At 47.3% G+C, this 21,395-nt stretch overlaps 1 protein-coding gene across 1 annotated transcript in view; it reads left to right on the top strand.

Annotated features, from left to right (window-relative positions):
- Positions 1-21,395, top strand: part of ADCY1 (adenylate cyclase 1) — a 1,907,157-nt gene that overhangs the window by 950,663 nt on the left and 935,099 nt on the right. The window lies entirely within an intron of this gene.

Raw genomic sequence — 21,395 nt, 5'->3', positions numbered from 1 at the left:
ATGAACTGGCTTTCTCTACTGTGCACGTGCGCTGTCCTCATGGTCACGGAAAGCCAACGGCGACTCGCTCTCTGGTGGTCACTGTGCACACGGTGCCTCACTCTCTTGCAGTATTTCTGTAAGCGGCATGAACGGATGGGAGCAGTCCTTCGCGGCACCAGTGCTCTAAGGATGGAGCACGCTGCTTAGCCTCGTACACGCTGCTTGTCCCCTCCAAAAAACTCTGCTGTTGTGCCCACTTTCTGTTATGCTTGCCCCCTGCCTCTAGGTTACTGGGTCTGTCTGCTGCAGTGATTCACAGTGCTTGCGCTTCAAGTGCCTAATGCACTGCCCCCCTTGCTGCTCACACGCTTTAAGCGGGGGACTTACTCCTGCTTTGCGTGTTTTTTTTCTCAGCTTCTGGCTAGGTTCCCTGTCTAAACATGCCCATTCTTCCTGTCCATTCCCCTATTCCTTCCCTCGGAAACAGGGAATTCAGCCTTGACAGTTCCAGACCCGGCACAGCACAGGTACCCACAGCTCAGTGTTCCTGAGTCCGTACATATCTGGCCAATCAGTTCTTTATTTCAAGCATCATAGAAGGCATGTTCTAATTTTTTAGAACAAATTGTACACTACATCCAGAACAGTTTCACTTTGAAGGACTTTGTGGCTCACATCAATCCAGAAGATGATACTAGCCTCATACTTCAACATTTTGGTGGTAAATCAATGCCACCAGATAGGTTGGGTATGTTCTGACTTCTCTAACCTCATTTGGATGATAATTATTCATAACTATTTGCTTCATCTTCTTCAAGGCTTTGGAATTTAATGTTGTAAAAGTGAAAGCAAGTTGGTGAAGTGTGTTAACTCATTGGTGAAAGTAGTTGTAATCTTATTGTTTCTACATTGCGTGTGCAGCTAACCACCTCATACATCTTATTTAATTTCTTTGGCAAGAAAAGGACAGCTCCATCAAAACCATGTGCTTTTCCTATGAATTCATCATGCTGGTAAAGTAAGAGGTGAGATTAGGGATCTAGATAACATCTGTGGACTGTAGTCAACATGACACTGTGACAAGACCCACTGTGGTCTAGCTATCAATTTGACATAGTTTGTGCACAGCTGAATAGAGTTGTGAGAAAAAACAGATTTTGATTCAATAACATGTTGGATGGATTGTCTAGTGGAAACACCCATTTCATAGAAGTCACATCTATGACCACCTTGGTCTCCAATTGACACATCTTGAAATCCAGCCGTAATGTAAAAATCTCAAGCTTCTGTTCTAGAAACTGCATGGCTCCTTTTTGACGTCCTCGTCCAACAAGTTCAGTATTAGTAGGTAATGGATTGTCAGAATCCAGCCTAGGAACACCAGGCTTCGGTAGTTGCGAGTCCTGGCCCCATGCTCTTCCATGTGCTCTTGTTCTGGCTCTTCCAGTCATGATTTAATCTAGAGGACTTAAGGGCATATCACACTAAGAGATATCGCTAGCAATATCGCTATAACTAGTGACATTATAGCGATATTGCTAGCGATATCGCTGTGTCTGATACTTACCTACGACCGGCTCCCCCGCTGGTTATCGCTGATCGCGCGAGAACGTTCAGGACTGTTTCTCGTCGTCAGCTTCCTGCGGCGCTTCCTGCTGTGAGGACGAGTGACGTGTGGAGCCGGGCGGGAGGACGCAGGATCGCCTGGTGTGACAGGCAAGTAGCGACCCCCGTCCCCAGCGATGTCGCTAGTGAGATCTGCCTGTGTGGCAGCTCACTAGCGACCACTTAGCGATGTACCAGCGATCCTGACCGCGTCATATCGCTGGTCGGGATCGCTGGTACATCGCTAAGTGTGACAGTACCTTTAATCCAGAGACAGACTACAACACTGCCCAAGTGTTCACCCTCTGCTCCTCAGGCTTTCAATCTGCGCAGTAACTGCCTCTAGGCAGAAGATGATGATGGTGATAGTAGTTGGTGCATTTAAGATAAAGCCATGAAGCAGCCATAATAATTTGAAACAGAAATATTTTTACCGAGATACCAGACTGTTCAATATGTCGCCTGTATTTTTGTTTTTTACAGCAAAATAGTGTTTAGAAATAGGGTAACACACAGCAAAAACAATTCAATAGAGCCTTCAAATGCCACAATTTGTAGCCCACAGATACATGAGGCATGTCACGGAGATACCAGACTGTCAAATATGTGGCTTGTATTTATATTTTTTACAGCAAAATAGTGTATAGAAATAGGGTAACAGATAGAGTTGAGCGACTTTTGGTTTTTTATGGTCGAGTTTCGTTTCGTGAAACCCGACTTTTCCAAAAGTCGGGTCGAGCAAGATCGGCCGATTATAGGGAAAAGTCGGGGTCGTCACGAAACCCAATGTAAGTCAATGGGGAATAAAAGTCGGCAGTGAGAGGAGGACAGGAAACACACCTACAGTGCTCATTTGAATGCCAAAGCATCAATTCTTCTTACTTAAGCTGGTCAACCTTAATTAACTTCATAATACAAGTTATGCACTGAAAAATGGGGGTTATTTGGCTAAAGTTGTGGGGTTGGTAGGGCTGGCTCCAGGTTTTCATGTGCCCTGGGCGAAAGAGCACCCCTTTAACACATAATACCACAACTCATCATGCTCCGATACGGCAGAGAAATAGCGGTATAGTACAATGAAAAATACTTCACTTTTTACATCTCATGACGAGGCCCATCTATTTCTCCATACAGAATCATTGGTCCCATATAATGTTTGAAACAGTATATGATGAGCTCCACATAATGCTACAGTATATGTTGGTCCCCATGGATGAAGCTCCACTGTCTTATGGGCCCAAATAATGCTCCAAACATAATGGGCCCCATTTCTAATGCTCTAGTGTATAATGGGCCCTGTAAATGCTGCTCCAGTGTCTGATGTCCACCTTTGGAATGTTCCAGTGTATGGTGGGCCCCATCTATCATTCTCCAGAGTATAGTGCTCCCCAAAAATTGCTGTCCCAACATTGAAAACAATGAAATAAGTCTCCTCGCTAGGGAATCCCTGTACTAGTCTGGACTCCTCGTCGTCCCCATCTTCCATCTCACTACACAGTATTTCAACCTTGCAAGTGCTGTGATCATGAGCAAGCAGGGGGGGCCCACTCGTTGGCGACGGCACTGGCACAGGGCCCCTGATAGTACGGTGGTGTGTCTGATGGCGGGTGGGCCGAACCTGCACTTTCATCTGCAGCTTCCTCTTTGTCACCGTGTAAGATGGAACTGTATATGGGAAGGGTAACCTGAGTTTCATCAGGGTCAGATTCAGGCTGGGTAGCATGCGAGGGGAATGTAGTGGTCTGGGTCAATGTACCAGCAGATTCATCGAGCAGTGGCTGGGCATCAGTGCACTTGTGTCGCCCCCAGGAGTACGGTCGCCACAGTGGCATTACCTTCCTCCTAGGGAGTGTGATGTCATGCTTGGGAGCAACGAAGGATCTCTCTAGCAGGTTAACTGATTAGGCGGCGTTATTCCCACGAGTCATGACCCTCCAAACAGCGTTCATGAAGGCAAAGTGTTTGTTTTACGTGGGCAGTATGGTTGCAAAGCTGAACCTTAAAGGAATGTCCAGAAGGGCACCACCAGGAGTGGAGCCTATGGCGTAATTTGACTCAACACGGGCAACCTCAACCATGCCAGCTACAGAACAGATGCACACATTGCAAGCTTAATTCCGTTAACGAACGAGACTCCGTCATGCCCCGCGGTCCGAGTCCGGCTTACTAGAGGGACAGGTGAGGCTCTGGCACATGAGATTGGCCAATAACTGGTGTGTCATGCCCTTACATGTCCGTGGCTGCATGTGCGCTACACTGAAAAGGCCAGCGTTTGTCGCTTACAGGTGCAGATAACCCGCTGAACAACGTTAGTGATGGGGATCACTGATTACAATTATTACTCGCGAACGATGATTTCCCAGTAAGTGCAGGTCAACCGCAGTTCCGGAATTAGGCCTAACCGTCATTCCTGAAAAAAATGAAAAACTTACGTGTGCAAACCACAGGTGCTGTAGCTTGCTTAACAGCTCGCCAGCCGTTCTCACTCCCAGTATGGGTTACACGTGATTGCACAAAGGTGAGAAAGGGTACCGTATCCCCGGATAACATGTGGATAGCGTACACATTCAAACGATATGTCTATACATCAGGAGGCAGGCTCAGACGGTGTTAGGACCAGTATGGCTTGCAAATGATTTCACAAAGGTGAGAAAGGATACCGTATCCCCGGATAACATGTATGGATAGCGTACACATTCAAAAGATATGTCTATACATCAGGAGGCAGGCTCAGACGGTGTAAGGCCCAGTATGGCTTGCAAGTGATTGCACAAAGGTGAGAAAGGGTACCGTATCCCCGGATAACATGTATGGATAGCGTACACATTCAAAAGATATGTCTATACATCAGGAGGCAGGCTCAGATGGTGTCAGGCACAGTATGGCTTGCAAGTGATTGCACAAAGGTGAGAAAGGGTACCGTATCCCCGGATAACATGTATGGATAGCGTACACATTCAAAAGATATGTCTATACATCAGGAGGCAGGCTCAGATGGTGTAAGGCCCAGTATGGCTTGCAAGTGATTGCACAAAGGTGAGAAAGGGTACCGTATCCCCGGATAACATGTATGGATAGCGTACACATTCAAAAGATATGTCTATACATCAGGAGGCAGGCTCAGACGGTGTTAGGCCCAGTATGGCTTGCACGTGATTGCACAAAGGTGAGAAAGGGTACCATATCCCCGGATAACATGTATGGATAGCGTACACATTCAAAAGATATGTCTATACATCAGGAGGCAGGCTCAGACGGTGTTAGGCCCAGTATGGCTTGCAAGTGATTGCACAAAGGTGAGAAAGGGTACCGTATCCCCGGATAACATGTATGGATAGCGTACACATTCAAAAGATATGTCTATACATCAGGAGGCAGGCTCAGACGGTGTTAGGCCCAGTATGGCTTGCACGTGATTGCACAAAGGTGAGAAAGGGTACCGTATCCCCGGATAACATGTATGGATAGCGTACACATTCAAAAGATATGTCTATACATCAGGAGGCAGGCTCAGACGGTGTTAGGCCCAGTATGGCTTGCAAGTGATTGCACAAAGGTGAGAAAGGGTACCGTATCCCCGGATAACATGTATGGATAGCGTACACATTCAAAAGATATGTCTATACATCAGGAGGCAGGCTCAAACGGTGTAAGGCCCAGTATGGCTTGCAAGTGATTGCATAAAGGTGAGAAAGGGTACCGTATCCCCGGATAACATGTATGGATAGCGTACACATTCAAAAGATATGTCTATACATCAGGAGGCAGGCTCAGACGGTGTTAGGCCCAGTATGGCTTGCAAGTGATTGCACAAAGGTGAGAAAGGGTACCGTATCCCCGGATAACATGTATGGATAGCGTACACATTCAAAAGATATGTCTATACATCAGGAGGCAGGCTCAGACGGTGTCAGGCACAGTATGGATTTGACGGCCCAGACTACACAGCGGAGGAGCAGGGAGAGGTAAAGATTGCAAATGCTGGGGCCCTGGCCAAGCAAGGGGGGCCCACTCGTGGGCGTCGGTACTGGCACTGGGCCCCTCATAGTACAGCGGTGTGTCTGACGGCGGGTGTGCACCACCACCCTCAGAGACACTTGATTGCACTATGAGGGACCCTGTGCCAGTGCCCGCGCCCAAGAGTCGGCCTACCCACCTGTCCAGGGCAACGGCACTCGCACAGTGTCATGCGCTAGGTGGTGACCCCGGCCATGGGGGGGGAGGCAGCACAGTTAGGGAGTTTTAGAAAGTGGCATATGTTGATGTTGGACATTCAGCTGATGCAAAAGGCGAAATAGGTCAAGTCCCAGGAAGAGGTGGACCAAAGCAAGCCATTTTTCTGTCACCCTATGTGTCATCAGGGGAAGGTGGGACAAAATTCTTGGAAACCCATGCATGGTTCATTTTAATGAAGGTTAGATCATCCACATTTTGGGTTGACAGACGGGTCCTTTTTTCTGTCAGGATTGATCCAGCTGCACTGAAGACTCTTTCCGATAGCACACTTGCAGCTGGGCAAGCGAGCTCCTGTAAGGCATATTGTGCCAATTCAGGCCAGGTGTCCAGTTTAGCAGCCCAATAGTCAAAGGGGAATGACCTGTGTGGGAGAACATCGATATGGGAGGAAAAGTAGTTTGTAACCATAGTTGACAACTGCTGTCTCCTGTCACTTTCCATCGATGCAGTATTACCAGTTGTGTGAGCGGTACTTGAAAAATCAGTCCACAACATTGTCATTAAACCCCTGTCTCCAACGTCACTTCTGCTGTGTGCACCATGAACACCTCTGCCAAGCTGCCCCCGGCCCGTACGGCTCGTGTGAGAACCATCACCGCTGCTGTGTGCTGGGAATGCCTCAAGCAACCGATTTACCAGAGTTGCTTGTTTATTAGCCAATATTAGGTCAAGGTTCTCCTGAGGCATGATGTTGTGTAATTTGCCTTTATAGCGTGGATCCAGGATGCTGGCCAAACAGTAGTCATCATCGTTCATCATTTTGGCAATGCGAGGGTCCCTTTTTAGGATCCGCAAGGCATAATCTGACATGTGGGCCAATGTTCCCGGAGTCAATGATGCACTGCGAGTGCTGGTTGGAGGAGCACTTTCTGGCAAATCCACATCCCTCCAGTCACGCACAAACCCTGTACCAGACCTTGCCACGCCAACATTTTCACTTGCCCCACGAGATGCATCCTCCTCCCCTAAGTAATCATCCCCATCATCATCCTCCTCCTCCTCTTCTTCCTCCAACTCGTCCAGGAGAGGTCCCTGAGCAGACAATGGCTGAATGTCATCAAGGATTCCCTCCACCTCTTCCTCCTCGTCAACATTGGCTGCAGACGCCTGCTCCTTAAGGTGCGTCAAAGTTTGCATGAGCAGACGCATAAGTGGGATGCTCATGCTTAGGATGGAGTCGTCTGCGCTTACCAGCCGTGTGCATTCCTCAAAACACTGAAGGACTTTACAAAGGTCTTTCAGCTTCGACCACTGCACACCTGTCAACTCCATGTCTGCTCTCAAAGTGCCTGGCCGTGTATCCTCCCACAAATGCATTATGGCCTGCCTCTGCTCGCACAGCCGCTCCACCATGTGCAGGGTGGAGTTCCACCTTGTTGCAATGTCGATAATGAGGCGGTGGTTGGGAAGGTGGAGCAATCGCTGCAGCTTCTGCATACGAATGGAGTGTACAGGCGACCGGCGGATGTGCACGCACAGTCTTCGCACCTTCTGGAGCAGGGCTGTTAACTCCGGATAATTTTTGAGGAAGCACTGCACCACCAGGTTCAAGGTGTGAGCCAAGCAAGGTATGTGGCTGAGTTTTGAAAGGGCTATGGCTGCCACAAAATTACGGCCGTTATCACTAACTACCTTGCCTGCCTCAAGATGTACACTGCCCAGCCATGACTCAGTTTGTCGCTTCAAGTACTCGGCCAGCACCTCGGCGGTGTGTCTGTCGCCGAAACACATCATCTGCAACACAGCCTGCTGACGCTTTCCACTAGCTGCTCGATAGGGGGACACATCGTGTGCAACAGTGGCAGCTGCAGATGGAGTGCTCGTACGACTGCGCTCTGTGGACGAGCTTTCGCTTCTGGAGGAGGTGGAGGAGGAGGAGGGTCGAACGCCTACAGCCAACTGTTTCCTATACCGTGGGCTAGGCAGCACTGTCCCACCACCGCTGTCCCCTGTGGACCCTGCATCCACCACATTAACCCAGTGCGCAGTGATGGACACGTAACGGCCCTGGCCATGCCGACTGGACCATGCATCAGTTGCGAGGTGCACCTTTCCGCTCACTGACTGCTTGAGTGCATGGACAATGCGGTCTTTCACATGATGGTGGAGGGCTGGGATGGCTTTGCGAGAGAAGAAGTGGCGACTGGGTAGGTCATAGCGTGGTACTGCATAGGCCATGAGTTCGCGGAAAGCTGTGCTTTCCACCAACCGAAAGGGCATCATCTCAAACGAGATTAGTTTGGCAATGTGGGCGTTCAAACCCAGTGTACGTGGATGAGAGACTGAGTACTTTCTTGACCTACTCATAGTGTCTGGGAGGGTGAGCTGGACTTGAGAGCTGCATATGGTGGAAGTAGCGGTGGACAGGGCGGACTGAGAGAGGGTTGATGATGGTGATGGAGTTGGTGTTCTTTCTGATGGCCTAGAATCAGTATTTCGTTGATATAACAGTGGGATTCCCTGACTGCTGTGGTCTTGCAACGACACCTCAACATTTACTGCTGTGCTAACCGGTGGGCTTACAGTGGGGGAAACAATGTAGCGTTGCTGACTACCTTCGTTGTGATCAGTTGCACATGTGGCACTTGAGGTTTGGTGTTGTGTCCACGCTTGCAAGTGCATGCTGGTTAAATGTCTAAGCATGCAACTGGTATTCAAATTTTTCAGATTTTTCCCTCGGCTAAAGGTCTTTGCGCACTTCTTACAGATAGCCTTGGCCTGATCATGAGGATTTTGTTCAAAAAAGTGCCACACTGCACTCTTCCTACTTTGGCAGACATTTTGCGGCCTAGCACGCTGTGATCTTTTGACCCTCTGGACAAGCTGTCCAGCAACTCTTTTGATGTTTGGAACCTGTCTTTGGAGTGCTCCGGGCCTGCCAGATAACAGCTGTTGCGATGTCGATGTCTGCTGTGGATGCTCCTCATCTGAGCTATTGGAAGCAGCACCCTCTTCCCCCAATGGATGCCAATCTGGGTCAACAACTGGGTCATCCATCACCTCCTCTTCTATGTCATGTGCACCTTCCTCTGTGTCACGTGTATGGTGGTATAGTGTGCGGGAAGGGGCACCTGAGTCTCATCAGGGTCAGAATCTGGCTCTGTACACTGCGAGGACAATGTAGTGCTCTGAGTGAATGTACCAGCAGAATCATCCATCAGCGGCTGTGCATCAGTGCACTCCATGTCAGATTCATCTTGGCCTGGGTAATTCACCATTTGACTTGATAATCCAGGCATGGTATGTGAAAACAGCTCCATGGAGTAATCTGTAGTATGGCCTGCGTCATCCTTCAATCTTGGTTGGGGTGAAGGACACAAGGAAAGGTGTGGTTCATGAACATGAGCCTCCAATGACGACTCAGTGCTTTTACTTTTTACAACTGAAGAAGAGGAGGCGATAGAGCTGGAGGCTGAGTCAGCAATGTAAGACAAAACTTTTTCCTGATGCTCTGGCTTTAAAAGCGGTTTGCCAACTCCTAGAAAACTAAGCGTTCGAGGCCTTATGTAGCCAGACGATGACGCAGGGTCAGCACCTCCTGCATTCGGTCCTATTTTGCTCTTGCCACTACCATCAGATCCACCACCAACACCATCATTACCAGCTGCCAACCCCCGCCCAATTCCATGGCCTCTTCCACCAGCCTTCCTCATTTTTGGTAGAAATGTAGACAAAATCCAACAAACTATATAGTAATGTAAAACAAGGTACAAGGTGTCTATAGGGCAGGGGAGATTTTGAATTTCTGCACACACTTGTGGACAGTGGACACTTTTGGATTGTGTGAGGCCCACTGATATCTGAGCGCTATGTGACAGGCTCGATGGCACAGCTGTGACAAAAGTGACTAGAGGATAAGGGAGATTTTGAATTTCTGCACACACTTTTGGACACTGGACACTTTTGGATTGTGTGAGGCCCACTGATATCTGAGCGCTATGTGACAGGCTCGATGGCACTGCTGTGACAAAAGTGACTAGAGGATAAGGGAGATTTTGAATATCTGCACACACTTTTGGACACTGGACACTTTTGGATTGTGTGAGGCCCACTGATATCTGAGCGCTATGTGACAGGCTCGATGGCACTGCTGTGACAAAAGTGACTAGAGGATAAGGGAGATTTTGAATATCTGCACACACTTTTGGACACTGGACACTTTTGGATTGTGTGAGGCCCACTGATATCTGAGCGCTATGTGACAGGCTCGATGGCACAGCTGTGACAAAAGTGACTAGAGGATAAGGGAGATTTTGAATTTCTGCACACACTTGTGGACAGTGGACACTTTTGGATTGTGTGAGGCCCACTGATATCTGAGCGCTATGTGACAGGCTCGATGGCACTGCTGTGACAAAAGTGACTAGAGGATAAGGGAGATTTTGAATATCTGCACACACTTTTGGACACTGGACACTTTTGGATTGTGTGAGGCCCACTGATATCTGAGCGCTATGTGACAGGCTCGATGGCACAGCTGTGACAAAAGTGACTAGAGGATAAGGGAGATTTTGAATTTCTGCACACACTTGTGGACAGTGGACACTTTTGGATTGTGTGAGGCCCACTGATATCTGAGCGCTATGTGACAGGCTCGATGGCACTGCTGTGACAAAAGTGACTAGAGGATAAGGGAGATTTTGAATATCTGCACACACTTTTGGACACTGGACACTTTTGGATTGTGTGAGGCCCACTGATATCTGAGCGCTATGTGACAGGCTCGATGGCACTGCTGTGACAAAAGTGACTAGAGGATAAGGGAGATTTTGAATATCTGCACACACTTTTGGACACTGGACACTTTTGGATTGTGTGAGGCCCACTGATATCTGAGCGCTATGTGACAGGCTCGATGGCACTGCTGTGACAAAAGTGACTAGAGGATAAGGGAGATTTTGAATATCTGCACACACTTTTGGACACTGGACACTTTTGGATTGTGTGAGGCCCACTGATATCTGAGCGCTATGTGACAGGCTCGATGGCACAGCTGTGACAAAAGTGACTAGAGGATAAGGGAGATTTTGAATTTCTGCACACACTTGTGGACAGTGGACACTTTTGGATTGTGTGAGGCCCACTGATATCTGAGCGCTATGTGACAGGCTCGATGGCACTGCTGTGACAAAAGTGACTAGAGGATAAGGGAGATTTTGAATATCTGCACACACTTTTGGACACTGGACACTTTTGGATTGTGTGAGGCCCACTGATATCTGAGCGCTATGTGACAGGCTCGATGGCACTGCTGTGACAAAAGTGACTAGAGGATAAGGGAGATTTTGAATATCTGCACACACTTTTGGACACTGGACACTTTTGGATTGTGTGAGGCCCACTGATATCTGAGCGCTATGTGACAGGCTCGATGGCACTGCTGTGACAAAAGTGACTAGAGGATAAGGGAGATTTTGAATATCTGCACACACTTTTGGACACTGGACACTTTTGGATTGTGTAAGGCCCACTGATATCTGAGCGCTATGTGACAGGCTCGATGGCACTGCTGTGACAAAAGTGACTAGAGGATAAGGGAGATTTTGAATATCTGCACACACTTTTGGACACTGGACACTTTTGGATTGTGTGAGGCCCACTGATATCTGAGCGCTATGTGACAGGCTCGATGGCACTGCTGTGACAAAAGTGACTAGAGGATAAGGGAGATTTTGAATATCTGCACACACTTTTGGACACTGGACACTTTTGGATTGTGTGAGGCCCACTGATATCTGAGCGCTATGTGACAGGCTCGATGGCACTGCTGTGACAAAAGTGACTAGAGGATAAGGGAGATTTTGAATATCTGCACACACTTTTGGACACTGGACACTTTTGGATTGTGTAAGGCCCACTGATATCTGAGCGCTATGTGACAGGCTCGATGGCACTGCTGTGACAAAAGTGACTAGAGGATAAGGGAGATTTTGAATATCTGCACACACTTTTGGACACTGGACACTTTTGGATTGTGTGAGGCCCTTATGAATATCTGAGCGCTATGTGACAGGCTCGATGGCACTGCTGTGACCAAAGTGACTAGAGGATAAGGGAGATTTTGAATCTCTGCACACACTTTTGGACACTGGACACTTTTGGATTGTGTGAGGCCCAATGAATATCTGAGCGCTATGTGACAGGCTCGATGGCATAGCTGTGACAAAAGTGACTAGAGGATAAGGGAGATTGGATTGCTTTTAAAAAAGCAGTTTGCGGAGCAGTGGGTAAACAGCAATGCCAGCCTGTCAGGAAGCCTTAGAAGGCAGCCCAACAACCAACACCACTGATACACCACTATATAGCCTCCCCTTGCACTGCACACACAGTGACTGGTGTGTTGTGCAGGCCAAATTGCTAGCAGCTGAAGCAGTTTTTTTTTCTTCTCAGCAGGACAAAAAAAAAAATTGGGATTGCTTTTAAAAAAGCAGTTTGCGGAGCAGTGGGTAAACAGCAATGCCAGCCTGTCAGGAAGCCTTAAAAGGCAGCCCAACAACCAACACCACTGATACACCACTATATAGCCTCCCCTTGCACTGTACACACAGTGACTTGTGTGTTGTGCAGGCCAAATCGCTAGCAGCAGAAGCAGTTTTTTTGTCTTCTTCCCTGCCTAACGCTCTCCCTACAGAATCAGCAGCAACCTCTCCCTATACTAAGATCGGCAGAAGTAAGATGGTGGTCGGCGTGCTCGCCCTTTTATATCCCCTGTGACGCCCACCAAAGCAAGCCAATCACTTGCATGCCCTTCTGAAAGATGGTGGTGACCCGTGCCTATGTCATCACGTTGCCCACAGTGTCCGTGGATCCTGATCGGCTGAAAAAGAGCGCAAAACAAACTTTTGAAACGCGACTTTGGCGCGTAAGTCGCCGACCTCGTGGCCGACCTCATCCTAGGGTCGGGTTTCGTTTCATGAAACCCCACTTTGCCAAAAGTCGGCGACTTTTGAATTTTTTCGACCCGTTTCGCTCAACTCTAGTTCTGAAGCCACTTCTTTGTTATTTCAGCTGTGTGCTTAGGATCATTGTCTTGTTGGAAGGTGAACCTTCAGCCAAGTCTGAGGTCTAGAGCACTCTGGAAGATGTTTTCATACAGGATATCTCTGTACTTGGCCGCATTCATGTTTCCTTCAATTGCAACCAGTGGTCCTGTCCCTGCAGCTGAAAAACACCCCCATAGCATGATGCTGCCACCACCATGTTTCACTGTTGGGATTGTATTGGGCAGGTGATGAGCAGTGCCTGGTTTTCTTCATACATACCCAAAAAGTTCTATTTTTGTCTCATCAGACCAGAGAATCTTATTACTCATAGTCTGGGAGTTCTTCATGTGTTTTTTACCAAACTCTATGCAGACTTTCATATGCCTGGCACTGATGAGAGGCTTTTTGTCGGCCACTCTACCATAAAGGCCCGTCTGGTGGAGGGCTGCAGTTGACTTTGTGGAACCTTTTCCCATCTCCCTAATGCATCTGTAGAGCTCAGGCACAGTGATCTTGGGGTTCTTCTTGACCTCTCTCACCAAGGCTCTTCTCCCATGATTGCTCAGTTTGGCTGGATGGCCAGGTCTAGGAAGAATTCTGTTGGTCCCAAACTTCTTCCATTTAAGAATTATGGAGGCCATTGTGCTCTTAGGAACCTTGAGTACTGCAGAAATTCTTTTGTAACATTGGCCAGAAGTGTGCCTTGCCACAATTCTGTCTCTGAGCTTCTTGGCCAGTTCCTTTAACCTCATGATTCTCATTTGGCTTGACATGCACTGTAAGCTGTGAGGTCTTATATAGACAGGTGTGGGCCTTTACAAATCAAGTCCTATCAGTTTAATTAAACACAGCTGGACTCCATTGAAGGAGTAGAACCATCTCAAAGAGGATCACAAGGAAATGGACAGCATGTGACTTAAATATGAGTGTCTGAGCAAAGGGTCTGAATACTTATGACCATGTGATATTTCAGTTTTTCTTTTTTAATTTGCAAAAATTTCTACAATTCTACAATTCTGTTTTTTTTCAGTCAAGATGGGGTGCAGAGTGTAAATTAATGAGAAAAAAGCAAACTTTTTTGAATTTACCAAATGGCTGCAATGAAACAGAGTGAAACATATATAGGGGTCTGAATACTTTCTGTACCCACTGTAATTGTGCTTTGTTCTTCAGCTTTCCCTTGTAATCATATCAACTCAAGCTTCATGTCTGTGCAGTGCTTACTAGGTGAATTGGGAGGAATGTTAAGTTCGATAAAACATGAGGAGTTATCCATTTGAGACTGTATATTAGTCTCAAAATGGTGTTTGTGGGTGGAGTGGAGGGGCACAGATTGTGGTGTAAAGGGGGTGCTGTATGTGCTTTGTGCCTTCCCCTTTAATTGCTGTATATATGTGGCACCCCTGAGGCTTCAGTCGCCACAGAGGTACTGCACCTTCTCCTAAGGTGTAGTGCCCCAACATCCAGGTAAGGTGGGAACTCCTGACCACACTCCACACCTGCATTCCACACACAGGATAGTTCAGTGGGGCCACCAAACAGCTTCAGGCTGGGGGTTATCAGAGCACCCCTCATGGAACCCTGCTTCGTAACACGAGATGTGCTGGGAGGCGGGTGGAGTTACATGATATCAAAGAGGGGGAAGAGTGAAAGTTAGTGAGTAGTTGGTTAGAGGAGAGAGAAGTGTTGCGAGTTCATTTTCCCCTTCACCATTTAGGTCTGATGAACTCGCTCTTCTGGTGAAGGAAGGTAGTGAGGCTGATTACCAAACAGCTGAGCAGAATGATGATGACTGGGTGACTGGAATTGCTGACTGGATATAAGGCAGCCGACGCCCTTCTGCCTTGCGGCTGATTTCTCTGAGCGATTCTAGGAGACCAGTCTGATTCCTGCTCCCCAAAAGTTAAGTTTTCTGCTCTGTTTTTTGCATTTGTGTTTTGGTTTTGTTTTGCCTTGTTTTTCTGGATTTCAGCCTTCCCCTGCTGGGTGAGCTGAATTCCTTTTTGCTCTGTCTTCAGAAAATACCTGAGTACTGATATAGTCTTTTTGAAGCCTAGCGTCTTCAGGGCTTTTTTCCCTATCAGTCTGTTGGCTCTTGTTTTTGAGAGGGTTTTGGCGGATTGCAGACAGCAGCTTTTCTATTATGTCCTATTTAGTTAGCTTGGGCCCCATCATTTGCTCAGCCTATCTTTCTATCTGTGTGAGTGTTTTTTCATCTTGCTTCACCGTCATTATATGTTGGGGGCTGCCTATTGCTTTGGGGTCTGCTCTGGGGCAGTTTAGATTTCCCTTTCTGTCTTCAGGCTATGTAGTTCTCCGGCTGTGATCAAGGGGTCTAGGGCACCGTAGGAACCCCCCACGGCTACTGCTAGTTGTTGTTGTTAGGTTCAGGGGTCTGCAATCCGATAGCTTCCAACTTCTCTGGTTTTCTGGACTTAGCTAGTATTTCTGTTTTTGCCTCCTACGGTGACTCATTCATAACAGAATCACCCGCCATACCGCAGATCCTAGGGTACTCAATAGCAGGAAAGAATTGTAAATAAGAAAAAAAAAAAGAGTGTGTATATTTTTTCCTTTATATCTCTGAGGCCGTAGGGGGAATTTTTTTTTTTTCTCTCAATGGAGATAAAGCAATTGTCTGATCGTGTGGCGCAGCTCGCTGCGGAAGTGCGGGGAATTTCCACCTACCTTGCTCATTCACATCCTGCTGAACCAAAGATCCCTACTCCTGATGTGTTTTTGGGGATCGGTCTAAATTTTTGAATTTCAAAAATAATTGTAAATTATTTTTTGCCTTGAAGCCTAACTCGTCGGGGAGCTCCGCGCAGCAGGTTAAAATTGTCATCTCTTTGCTGCACGGCGATCCCCAGGATTGGGCGTTTTCTTAGAAACCAGATGATCCTATTCTGACTAATGTGAACGCATTTTTTCAAGCCTTGGAGTTGTTGTATGACGAACCTAATGCTATTAATCAGGCTGAAAAGACCCTGTTGGCATTGAGCCAGGGTCGAGATTCTGCAGAATTGTACTGTCAAAAATTCCGAAAGTGGGCTGTCCTTACTACCTGGAATGATAATGCCTTGGCAGCTCTCTTTCGGAAGGGTTTGTCAGAAGCCGTAAAAGATACTATGGTGGGATTTCCTGTTCCCTCTGGTCTTAACGATTCGATGTCATTAGCCATTCAGGTTGATCGGCATTTACGTGAACGCAGGACTGCACAAGAGGTGTTGCCACCTGTTGAACAAGTGTCTGAACCTATGCAATGTGATAGAGTTTTGTCCAGGGAGCAACGTCAGGAGTTCAGAAGGCGTAATAAGCTGTTTTTTTTTTTTTGGAGATGCCTCGCATATTATTTCTGTCTGTCCTAAACGAGAGAAACGCTTTGCACACACGTTTTCTGTGGGTGGTGTTCAACCTAAGTTTCTTCTGGCAATTACTCTGATCTGCTCCCTGTCCACATTTTCCGCCAAGGCTTTTGTGGATTCAGGAGCAGCCCTGAACCTAATGGACTTGGATTTTGCTAAACGTTGTGGATTTCCGATGACACCTCTGCGGACGCCTATCCCTTTGAGGGGGATTGATGCTACTCCTTTGGCGAAAAATAAACCTCAGCTTTGGACCCAGGCGGTAATGCGGGTCACCCCAGACCATCAAGAAAATTGCAGATTTTTGGTGTTGCATAATTTGCATGATACCATTGTTCTGGGGTTTCCCTGGTTGCAAATTCATAATCCAGTTTTGGATTGGAAATCTGTGTCTGTGGTGAGTTGGGGTTGTCGGTGTGCCCTTAGTGAGGCTCCGTTTTTTTCCACCTCTCCTCAGTCGCATGATGTTCCTGACTATTTGGCTGATTTTTATGATGTATTTAGTGAGAATGAGTCTGCGTCTTTGCCTCCTCATAGGAGTTATGACTGTGCAATTGAACTGAGCCCGGGGTGTAAATTTCCCAAGGGTCGGCTCTTCAATTTATCTGTACCCGAGCACAAGGCTATGCGATCTTATATTAAGGAGGCGTTGGAGAAGGGTCATATTAGACCATCCTCTTCACCCTTGGGTGCTGGTTTTTTTTTCATGGCCAAGAAAGATGGTTCATTAAGGCCTTGTATTGATTATCGTTCCCTCAACAAAATTACTGTTAAATATCAGTATCCATTACCCCTGATTTCTGATCTATTCTCCAGAGTTAAAGGTGCTTGCTGGTTTACCAAGCTTGACCTCAGGGGGCGTATAATCTTATTCGCATTAAGCATGGGGATGAATGGAAGACGGCGTTTAATACTCCAGAGGGACATTTTGAGTACCTGGTGATGCCTTTTGGGCTCACTAATGCCCCTTCTGTCTTCCAGTGCTTCATGAACGATATTTTCCGGGACTTTGTGGATAAATTTTTGATTATCTATCTGGATGATATTTTGATCTTCTCTAAGGATTGGGATTCTCATGTGGAACATGTTCGGACTGTGTTCCGGATCTTGAGGGAGAATTCCCTGTATGTGAAGGGATCGAAATGCCTTTTTGGGGTACAGAGGATTTCATTTTTGGGATTTATTTTGTCTCCGTCAACTATTGAAATGGACCCGGCCAAGGTACAGGCCATTTATGATTGGGTTCAGCCCACTTCTTTGAAGGCCCTCCAGAAGTTTTTGGGTTTTGCTAATTTTTATCAGAAATTTATAGCAAAATTTTCTAGTATTGCCAAGCCATTGACTGATCTGACTAAGAAGGGTGCTGATGTGTTGAATTGGTTTCCGGAGGCTGTTTCTTCCTTTCAGGAGCTGAAGCGAAGATTCATTTCTGCCCCAGTTTTGCGGCAACCTGATCTCTCACTCCCGTTCCAGGTAGAGGTGGATGCTTCTGAGATTGGTGCAGGAGCTGTTTTGTCCCAAAAGGATCCTGTAACATCTAAAATGAATCCCTGTGCTTTCTTTTCCCGAAAGTTCTCTCCATCTGAACATAACTATGATGTGGGGAATCGGGAACTGTTAGCCATGAAATGGGCATTTGAGGAGTGGAGACATTGGTTGGAGGGAGCTAAACATCAAGTCGTGGTCCTCACTGACCACAAGAATTTGATTTACCTGGAGTCGGCCAAACGCTTGAACCCTAGACAGGCTTGGTGGGCCTTGTTTTTTACCCGTTTTGATTTTGTGGTCTCTTTTCTTCCTGGCACTAAGAATGTCAAGGCAGACGCCCTCTCTAGGAGCTTCTTTGCTGATTCTCCTGTGGTGACCAAGCCTGCTACCATCTTAGGCGAAGGGGTAGTTCTTTCTGCCATGTCGCCCGATTTGAGATGTGCTCTGGAAGAGTTCCAGGAGGACAAACCTGAGCGTTGTCCCAGTGGAAAGTTGTATGTTCCTGACCAGTGGAAGAAGAGAGTGATGTCTGAAGTTCATTGCTCTGCATTGGCTGGTCATCCAGGTATTTTTGGTACAAGAGATCTGGTGAGTCTGTCTTTTTGGTGGCCCTCCTTGTCTCGTGATGTCAGGAATTTTGTGCAGTCCTGTGGGACTTGCTCCCGGTCTAAACCTTGTTCTCGCTCTAGTGGGTTGTTGATGCCTTTGCCGGTGCCCAGGAGGCCACGGACCAATATTTCAATGGATTTTATTTCTGATATGCCTGTCTCTCAGAGAATGACTGTTATTTGGGTGATTTGTGATAGGTTCTCTAAGATGGTCCATCTTGTACCACTCCCTAAGTTGCCATCTTCCTCAGAGTTGGTGCCCTTGTTTTTGCAACAGGTGGTTCGCTTGCACGGGATTCCTGAGAACATTGTGTCTGACAGAGGAGTTCAGTTTGTGTCTAGATTTTGGAGGACTTTCTGTTCCAGGCTGGGAATTCAGTTGTCCTTCTCTTCTGCTTTTCACCCTCAGACCAATGGGCAGACAGAGAGAACAAACCAGACCTTGGAGTCGTATTTGAGATGTTTTATTTCCGCTTATCAGGATGATTGGGTTTCATTTTTGCCCTTGGCCGAATTTGCTTTAAATAATAGAGCTAGTTCTGCCACTTTGATGTCACCTTTTTTTTGTAACTTTGGTTTTCATCCTCGATTTTCTTCAGGGCAGGTGGAGCCTTCTGCCTGCCCAGGTGTTGACACTGTGGTGGAGAGAATGCACCAGATCTGGGACCAAGTGGTGGATAAGTTATCTCTCTCCCAGGAAAAGGCACAGCGGTTTTCCAACCGACATAGCACCATTGGCCCCCAGTTTAAGGTTGGTGATATGGTTTGGTTATCATCAAAAAATATCGCTATGAAGGTGGCTTCTCCTAAGTTTAAGCCTAGATTTATTAAACCTAACAAGATTTTGGAGATTATTAATCCGGTCTCTTTTCGGTTGGCTCTTCCTGTCACATTTAAAATTCAAAATGTGTTTCATAAGTCCTTGTTGAAGAGGTTTGTTGAACCAGTTGTTCATGGGGTGGCACCTCCGGACCCTGTATTAGTTGAAGGTAACATGGAATATGAGATAGAGAAGATACTGGATTCCCGTCTGGCTAGACGGAGACTCCAGTATTTGGTTAAGTGGAAGGGTTATGGTCAGGAGGATAATTCCTGGGTCTCTGCCTCTGATATTCATGCCAAAAGATTGGTGCGTGCCTTTCATCGGGCTCACCCTGATCGCCCTGGTGGCGTGGATAAGGGTTCGGTGACCCCTCCTCAAGGGGGAGGTACTGTTGTGAGTTCATTTTCCCCTTCACCATTGAGGTCTGATTAACTCCCTCTTCTGGTGAAGGAAGGTAGTGAGGCTGATTACAAAGCACCTGAGCAGAATGATGGTGACTGGGTGACTGGAATTGCTGACTGAATATAAGGCAGCCGACGCCCTTCTGCCTTGCGGGTGATTTCTCTGAGGGATTCTAGGAGACCAGTCTGATTCCTGCTCCTCAAAAGCTAAGTTTTCTGCTCTGCTTTTTGCATTTGTGTTTTGGTTTGGTTTTGCCTTGTTTTTCTGGATTTCGGCCTTTCCCTGCTGGGTGAGCTGAATTCCTTTTTGCTCTGTCTTCAGAAAATACCTGAGTACTGATATAGTCTTTTTGAAGCCTAGCGTCTTCAGGGCTTTTTTCCCTATCAGTCTGTTGGCTTTTGTTTTTGAGAGGGTTTTGGCGGATTGCAGACAGCAGCTTTTCTATTCTGTCCTATTTAGTTAGCTTGGGCCCCATCATTTGCTCAGCCTATCTTTCTATCTGTGTGAGTGTTTTTTCATCTTGCTTCACCGTCATTATATGTTGGGGGCTGCCTATTGCTTTGGGGTCTGCTCTGGGGCAGTTTAGATTTCCCTTTCTGTCTTTAGGCTATGTAGTTCTCCGGCTGTGATCGAGGGGTCTAGGGCACTGTAGGAACCCCCCACGGCTACTGCTAGTTGTTGTTGTTGTTAGCTTCAGGGGTCTGCAATCCGATAGCTGCCAACTTCTCTGGTTTTCTGGACTTAGCTAGTATTTCTGTTTTTGCCTCCTACGGTGACTCATTCATAACAGAGAAGAGAGAAGATGGGTGTCTGAAGGACATGCTGCAGCAGGTCCCAGTGATCTGGGCTACTGGCACGAGAAAGACCAGAGAAAGAGACTGATAAGATTGATAACCTAACCTTCCATAAGAGAGAGAGAACAGATCAGAACGAAGGAGAATAGAAGGACGGTGGGAAGCTGGTTGAAGAAAGATAGAGAACCCTTCCAGTCCAGAGCGCAAAGGCCGGGGCCACTAACACCTTGCTCCCATCATAGACTTGGGACACAACAGCAACTGAATAGAGAGCCGGGATGCAGTGAGGAGTCCTCAAAGCAGGCTACAGCTGTCTGTCATACAAGTAGAGACTAGGAACACCTAGAGAGAGGCATTCCAGGGTAACTAAGTACTGGAGTGCTTCGCACCTAAAGGCGCATTGGAGGAGTCGTTCAGTGAAGGTACGTATTGGCGGAGTGTGGAAGGGAGAATCCTATCTGGCCTGGAGGTTGGCTGGAGCCCTGACCTGGAGAACATTGTACGGAGGCAGGCGTGTGTGTGAACTGCAAACAGTGAGTAAAGCCTTGGAACCGCACACCCTGGTGTCCTCCAGTTATTCCAGCACCGCTACACCTGGGTAACAACATCTATACCATTCTGCGCCTCTCCTCATCCATTGCACCTACACTGCCCTGGGACTACAGCTCCACCTGTGGGGAGCTACACCATCTTTGCTGCACCACACCATCAGTCCCAGCAGATCTACATGCAGTGTTGGCTCAACATCTTACTTGCCAAACACCATGGGTGGCGTCACGAACTATTCTAATAAACTTTAACACCATTAACATCACCGCCATTGATATTGGGCGTCCAGGGCCACGGACCAGGTCACTGCTGCTGTGACACATTCCCACCTTGACACCGGCCCGGTACCGAGTACCCCGCTGCTCTGGGTGTGAGAGGGCGACCCATATATATAATGTGTTATTGTAATGCTAAAGTAAGGTAGGGACAGCATAGATATGTAGTTAGGACACTATGGGGTACTGTAGAGTTAGGGAGATTAGATGCTAGATAGGATGGCAATATTTATCTGATTTTAGACAGAATAGAAACAGTTAAGTAGCTGTACCAATGGGATTGTT

The sequence above is a fragment of the Dendrobates tinctorius genome, unplaced genomic scaffold (genome assembly GCF_039654945.1).
Source record: "Dendrobates tinctorius isolate UK_male_01 unplaced genomic scaffold, ASM3965494v1 ptg000162l, whole genome shotgun sequence".
Classification (NCBI taxonomy): domain Eukaryota; kingdom Metazoa; phylum Chordata; class Amphibia; order Anura; family Dendrobatidae; genus Dendrobates; species Dendrobates tinctorius.
The sequence above is the reverse complement of the archived record's forward strand: the minus strand, read 5'-3'. Positions and strand labels throughout refer to the sequence as shown.